Source organism: Pinus tabuliformis, chromosome 4_2 (assembly GCF_031772625.1).
Source record: "Pinus tabuliformis cultivar Carrire ecotype Pingquan chromosome 4_2, CPIR1, whole genome shotgun sequence".
Classification (NCBI taxonomy): Eukaryota; Viridiplantae; Streptophyta; class Pinopsida; order Pinales; family Pinaceae; genus Pinus; species Pinus tabuliformis.
In genome coordinates this window covers 576,668,272-576,674,677 of record NC_142304.1, presented here as the reverse complement: position 1 = coordinate 576,674,677, position 6,406 = coordinate 576,668,272, and the positions used below count along the sequence as shown (strand labels likewise).

The following is a 6,406-nucleotide window of genomic DNA, read 5'->3' as shown; positions in this document are numbered from 1 at the left end:
ATAATGACCATTATATTTAAACATTATATTTATTATATTCAATTAACTAATAATAGTAGGTTTCGGTTAATAATAAAATTATTAGTTTGACTAAGTCAAAATTAGCCGTTGCAATATAACCGTTGGGATCTCTGCACACTCTATTTAATCAAGCTTAGCCAGATCAGTCCTTCAACTTGTCCTGACGATGAACCACACTGGTTGGTTCGAAACGCGTCGACAAAAGATTGATTATGTGATTTTGCCGAAGATTTTCTAAACAATGTTATGGATCACAGAAGTCTAAATTCCTTGTAACTTGAATATTAAAAAATATATAAATAATGCATAAAATAAACTGAAATTTCAACTAAATACACTTCAAAGAAGGTACATTGCCAATAAGGCACCCTACTTGAAAGGTCCATCCTTCCATTCCACGTCACATGCCTGGAATGAAATAAACCAAACGCACATTTGAAACATGTGACTTAATGCATATTAACTTTAATTATATAATTATATTTTTTTTCACAAACATGTACCCTTCATTTAAATTAGGAATTTTTCCTATTAAGTTGGAAATGATTTTTTTTTTTCCTTTTTCTTTAAAGACTTCCGCATTATTAGTCTTTGCCATCTATAGTAGTCGATAAAGCGATGCTAAACATTTGTCTAGCTGCTTGTTCGTCTTTTCATCACTTATAAACGAAGTTTAGGTAAAGTTTTTAGGAGCAAACAATTTTGCCATTTTATTTGGCCTTTTGACCATATATTATGTGTGTTTTTTGGTTGTATGTTCATCTAAATATTTGTCTAGCTGCTTGTTCGTCTTTCCCATCACGTATAAATAAAGGTTGAGCAAATTTTTTAGGAGTAAACGATTTTGCCATCTTATTTGGCCTCTTGACCATATATTATGTATGTTTTTGGTGATATGTGGTTGAGCAAAGTTTTTAGGAGTAAACGATTTCGCCATCTTATTTGGCCTCTTGACCATATATTATGTATGTTTTTTGGTGGTATGTTCATCCTGTAGACAAATGATAACATTAATCTACAGTATTAAACGCTAAGTTATATAACTTGTATTTCGAGCTTATACTTGTTATTCCCACTGCCACTACATCCCACTGCCACTGCACACACACCCATCCCATTGAGAAGGTTGTGTAAGAGCTGAAGAGAGGTGAAGGTTCGACTACCAATCTTGTGCTTAGAAGTACTATTGACACAGGAAGAAACAAACCCAGTTGCAGATGAAAAGGTTTAAAAAATCCACCCCTGGCCTGACTAGCAAAACCCTTCAATAATCGAAACCACCCGTGGAGACAAGCAACACTTGTGGTCCTTGCGCAAGTGTTTTGTTGTTTCGTGTCACAGTCCTGGTTACAATTAAATATTATTTAGATACTTTTGAACCATTGTTATTCCACTAACACCTTTAAACTAATTTTGCTTAACACCTTTAAACAATTTTTCTGCGACATGTCTAATAAATAATGGAGTTGTCTATAATGCGATTTTTTGGAGATTCCGGTGACGAAATCCGGCCGAAGAAATTGAGGTTAAATCTTGATTTGCTGCAGTTAAAATGGTTTTTTAACTCCATATTTGGATTCAGCACCCTCAAAAACCCCTGGGATGATTTGATTGTGCAGAAACTAGCTATCAAACTTGCGATTCCAATAATTGCTGCTGGATTTGACCGGAAAAACCCACCGGAAAAGCTTCAAAAAAGTCGCATTATAGACAACTGCATAAATAATTAGCGTTTATATTATTTGTAATGTTTAGCGGGAGTTTGTATCACCGCTCCACTAACCTGCTCTGATTTTCGCTCCATGACTGCTATTGAGAAATCATTTGATGACTTCATTATTTCATACCCTCTCTCAATAAAACAAATTAGCAGCGGTGTCACGACCTACACACTATAATACACCTATAATTGAAATTTTTATATACTATATAACCGCACCCACTCATGGTTGTCATCTTATAATAAATAATCCATTACTGATTATTGTTAACGCCATTGTATCGCGTACATGCCTGACCCAAGGCAATGTATACATGGCAGGCGAACAGGTTATGTATCTAGCTGCCATACCACTAATATATAAATCTGGTTATATGTTAACTATATGGTTGGAGATCTCTATGCACATTCCTCGCATATACCGAGGCTGTACCAAACTCCTTCGTTGGCGTCTCCAGCATTGGACAACTGGCGGTGACTTAATGTTATATCTGACAGGCCATGTGATGAGGGCATGGTTTCTAAGCCTGGGTTTTTCCCGCGCCGGCTTTCTGGAAAATGTCGCCCTCATCAACGGCGCTCAGCCACCGGATGCAATCGAGGGTGGTTAGAGCTCCCACGTACCACCGCTGCCCATTAAAGTTTATAAAGGTTGCTCTCCGGATTTTCCGAGTCTTTTGTCTTCAGTTTCATTCGTATCTGCTCCTTATTCTTCGCTGCCATGGTTGCTCCTTCATTCCGCGCCCAGAACTACACAGCTCCAGTCTCATACACCGTTCGAGGGGTTTCTAGCTGCGGAGATGGTATTACTGAAACGGTCAGGTGAATTTCCTTACCAGTTAATAGCTCTTGTTATGTTTATAGTCATTGAATATTCACGCCGAGCCCTAATTTACTTCTCTGGTTTGACAGGTTGCACCTCCGGCTTCCGGCATCTCTGGTGTAACGTGGAGTCCGAGCTATTGAAGCCCACCAAGCCTTTCACAGGTATTTACTTGAACAAGGGTTTGACTCTCGGTTGGATTCTTTCGGTTTATTTTTGGGGTTGCCAGAGTTTTTCTCTGAGCAAGAGCAGCGACCCAACCTCATTGTCATTCGGTTGGTCGCAGGTCTCAATGGACCTCCCTCCTACTTGGGTACCAAGAACTTCTGGGACCGTTTGAGGAGTCGGGTCCCTCCCCTCCATGGTGAACATCGCTGCTTTTCTGAGGCCGGACTTCTATTGTCTCTATACATATGAATATGTACTTTCGTTTGATTTAAATGCCGGAACTATGGCTTACTTGTGACTGGATACAAACCCTGGTTCGAGACCAGTGGCCTATTTATTTTTGTACCCATATAGATTGAAAGTCGAGGTTTATAGTATCCCTCTTTGGTTATATAATGACTTGATGTTTTGTTTAGTAATATGGAGTTCTGTAATGCTTATTGTATTTCGTCATTATCTGTGAAGGAATGTACATATGTTACCCCGCCGTGCCTACGTTTCCGTAGATGCATGGCTAACTAGCTGAGGGTTTGAATTAGCATAGAAGGGTATGCTGTCGCGCCATCATCTGTTACCATAGATGTATGGCCGACAGTGACAACCCTTCATGCAAAGGACTATGAGGTTGACATATGAATGCTCTTTCCCATTTCTTCGGCTCATCATATGAATATTGGGATTCTAGTTATAAAGAACAGGCATTATGTTTTCGAACCCTTTTTATGCAGTGAGATTACCACAATGATTGCGGAATGAATGTTGTGGCTCTGCCGCAGGTTCTAGATTCTTCTCTATGTGTGATAATATTTTTCTCGGTATCAAACCCCGGGTTATAATAGGATAATCTCAGCCCTTTCTTTAACGTTCTGATTTCATATGAGCCGCTTGGTACACTATACCGACTCGGGGTTCCGCATTACTGTGTTTTTCCTCACCATTTTAATAATAACCCTGTTAACGGATGATTCGAAGAGTGAAGAGGGTATTCTATTCAGCTGACAGTGTATGCGTTTCTTAGGGTATGGACACCCTCTTGTTCTCTGTCTAATTGTTGCATGAGGTTTTCGGTCCTATTGACTCGGTTATGACTGCGAGATGTAAACTCATTCTGTCATTAGCCCGTTTCATTTACTCCACGGGTCACTGTATTCTTTTCTTGATATTACCGTCACACCGTAAAGGCTTCTCTTTCTTCGCTCAATGTTTCAACTATTTCATCTTTGGCTTTATATCATAACAATGATATCGTGTAAGATTTTCGTTCACATCTTCACTGTCTACTGGCATTTTGCAGCGAATAACTGTATCTGAATACAAGATCTTTATAGTACGTCACTACTTAACTTGCCATACAGGCTATCAATAATCTGTACCAGTTACGTGTACCCACTATCTCTAACATTACAGATATTGACTCAGTTTAGATCCTAGACCGTCTTTCTACCACAGTTTAACCATAGACTATCTATAAAAATGATGCAGATAATCACAGTTAATTTTCCAGCTTCACAGATATCCAGACTTGAATGGGTTCCGTTACTTACCTGGTTTCCTGCTGGTAAGATGAAATCTGGAACAGCCTTCAGTCAATCCTTGTGTGAAGCTTGTTTTCCTCCCAACCGTGAGACCAGTCCTCCAAGACTTGAGTCTCCCCCCAAGCTTCTGTTTACCGGATCACAATCCTCAGTAAACCAGCACTCTGTGCTTGACTATCTGGTCCTTACCAGACGTAGTCCTTTTCAGGGTCTTTCCCCTTTTCTCTCTCACACACTCTGCCTGTCTCTCCAGCACACCATTCTCCATCCACCTTCTTCTTCTTGTTCCCCTGTTAGGGTGCTCGTTGATCCATTTAACCAATGCCAAGAATTAGTTGTAACTGATATGTAATTTAAAATTACTTTTACGCAGGTTTGATTAACTGATTGGTAATTTAAAATTACCTTATGTGGGGTTAATCACAATAGGTATATTACAAGCGGACAAACAAAATAGTAGAGGGACTTACGTATATATATATTTTTAAACCTAAAATATTAATTATTCATTTAAAATGATTATTTTAATATCAAATTTTGATAATTTTAACGTAAACACAACTTATAAGCATAAACACAACTTATAAAAAAAGAAAGATGGAAACTTCATATCCTTTGATTTCTTCCTTTTCTTTTAAAGATAGTTTGAAACTAAATTTAAAGATAGTTTGTCACAAATCCAGCCATACCTTGTAATTGAGGTGGAGTTCTATCAACTTTACGAAAATTCAGTTGTATCTTGTAATTTAGGTCGAGTTTTATCAATTTTACAATAAAATAATATTAAGCATTTAGGTGGAGTTTTATCAACTTTACAATAAAATAATATTAAACATTTTTTAATTTCGCTATAGTATTATTAACTTTACAATAAAATAATATTAAGCATTTTCTAATTCAAGTGGGTTTTTATCAGTTTTACAATAAAATAATATTAAGCATTTAGGTGGAGTTTTATCAACTTTACAATAAAATAATATTAAGCATTTAGGTGGAGTTTTATCAACTTTACAATAAAATAATATTTAGCATTTTCTAAATCTACTTCCCTTCCAGAGATATTGACAAAATATTCATCTAAAAAAGTTCTTAACTGCTACGATCTAGATGCTTCTGGAGAATGTTTCTTTAACAACTGATTTCCAAAAATAGTAATGCAAGTTAATGTAGGTAGGGTTCACTTCAAAAATATCATTTCTTAGGCTCTATTCACAGGGGCTTTAGTGGGGAGCAATGCCATACCATGTGGGTTTATATTGGGGGATATATATTGAGGGAAAATTAACTTAATATATTGGGGATAAGTGGTTTTTATATTGGTAGGTATAAAAAATGGAGCTCAAAATTAATTAAAAAATATAAAGGGGTATAAAAAATGTTAATGAAAAAATGGATACATACAATATCTTGTGAAAGTAGGGTTTGTTTTAATTGGAAGGTGTATTGGGTTCATATTGGCAGGGGGTTAAATAATGTGATTTTTAGAGGTATTTTCCAATATGTAGTCAAATTAGTGGTATTGTTTAGTATACAATGAACACACGCAATATGTCAGAGGTTCATTGATTGAATCCCTCGTGGCTCTGCTACTCTAATTTTCTTAACATCAGGCCACCCCCTAGTTGGGGGCATGATTCCACAAGGAAGACACGACTTCTATGGTTATCTATTATCCACACAAACCAACCAATACCCACCAATTTCATAAAGATGTAAATCTTGTAGTAATTACAACCACTCAAATCTCTTTCCCATTAGGATGCACAATTCAAGGGATGATATTTCATTCTTTGCACCACAATCCCTTAAACAATCTCCATCCCCTCCAGGGCTTTAGCACAAATCAACCAAGAATCTCGTACTTAGGGCTCCAAGAATTCGAAATGTGATTAGAGTCCTTATGGTATCATTTACACATGCTCCTATGTAATTTATCAACCAAACTCCTCACAAGATTACAACATATTTCTCAACCTAATGCTTATCTTTGTTACTAAGTCGTAATGTAACTACAACATTTCCAACCACCCACTTCCCCATCAATTTGGACAACCCCAGGGATAGGATTTCCTTCTCTACACCACAATCTTTCAAATACTCTCCATCCCCTATAGGGCTCTAACATAGTCTGCAAAAGAA

General features: G+C 37.1%; 1 long non-coding RNA gene across 1 annotated transcript; it reads left to right on the top strand.

The window, feature by feature from the left end:
• Nucleotides 1–2,387: 2,387 nt before the first annotated feature.
• Nucleotides 2,388–3,093, top strand: LOC149170616 (uncharacterized). The gene is made up of 3 exons (XR_016259496.1): nt 2,388–2,563; nt 2,654–2,728; nt 2,851–3,093. It is a non-coding gene; the product is annotated as an uncharacterized LOC149170616 (long non-coding RNA).
• The last annotated feature ends 3,313 nt before the right edge of the window (nt 3,094–6,406 follow it).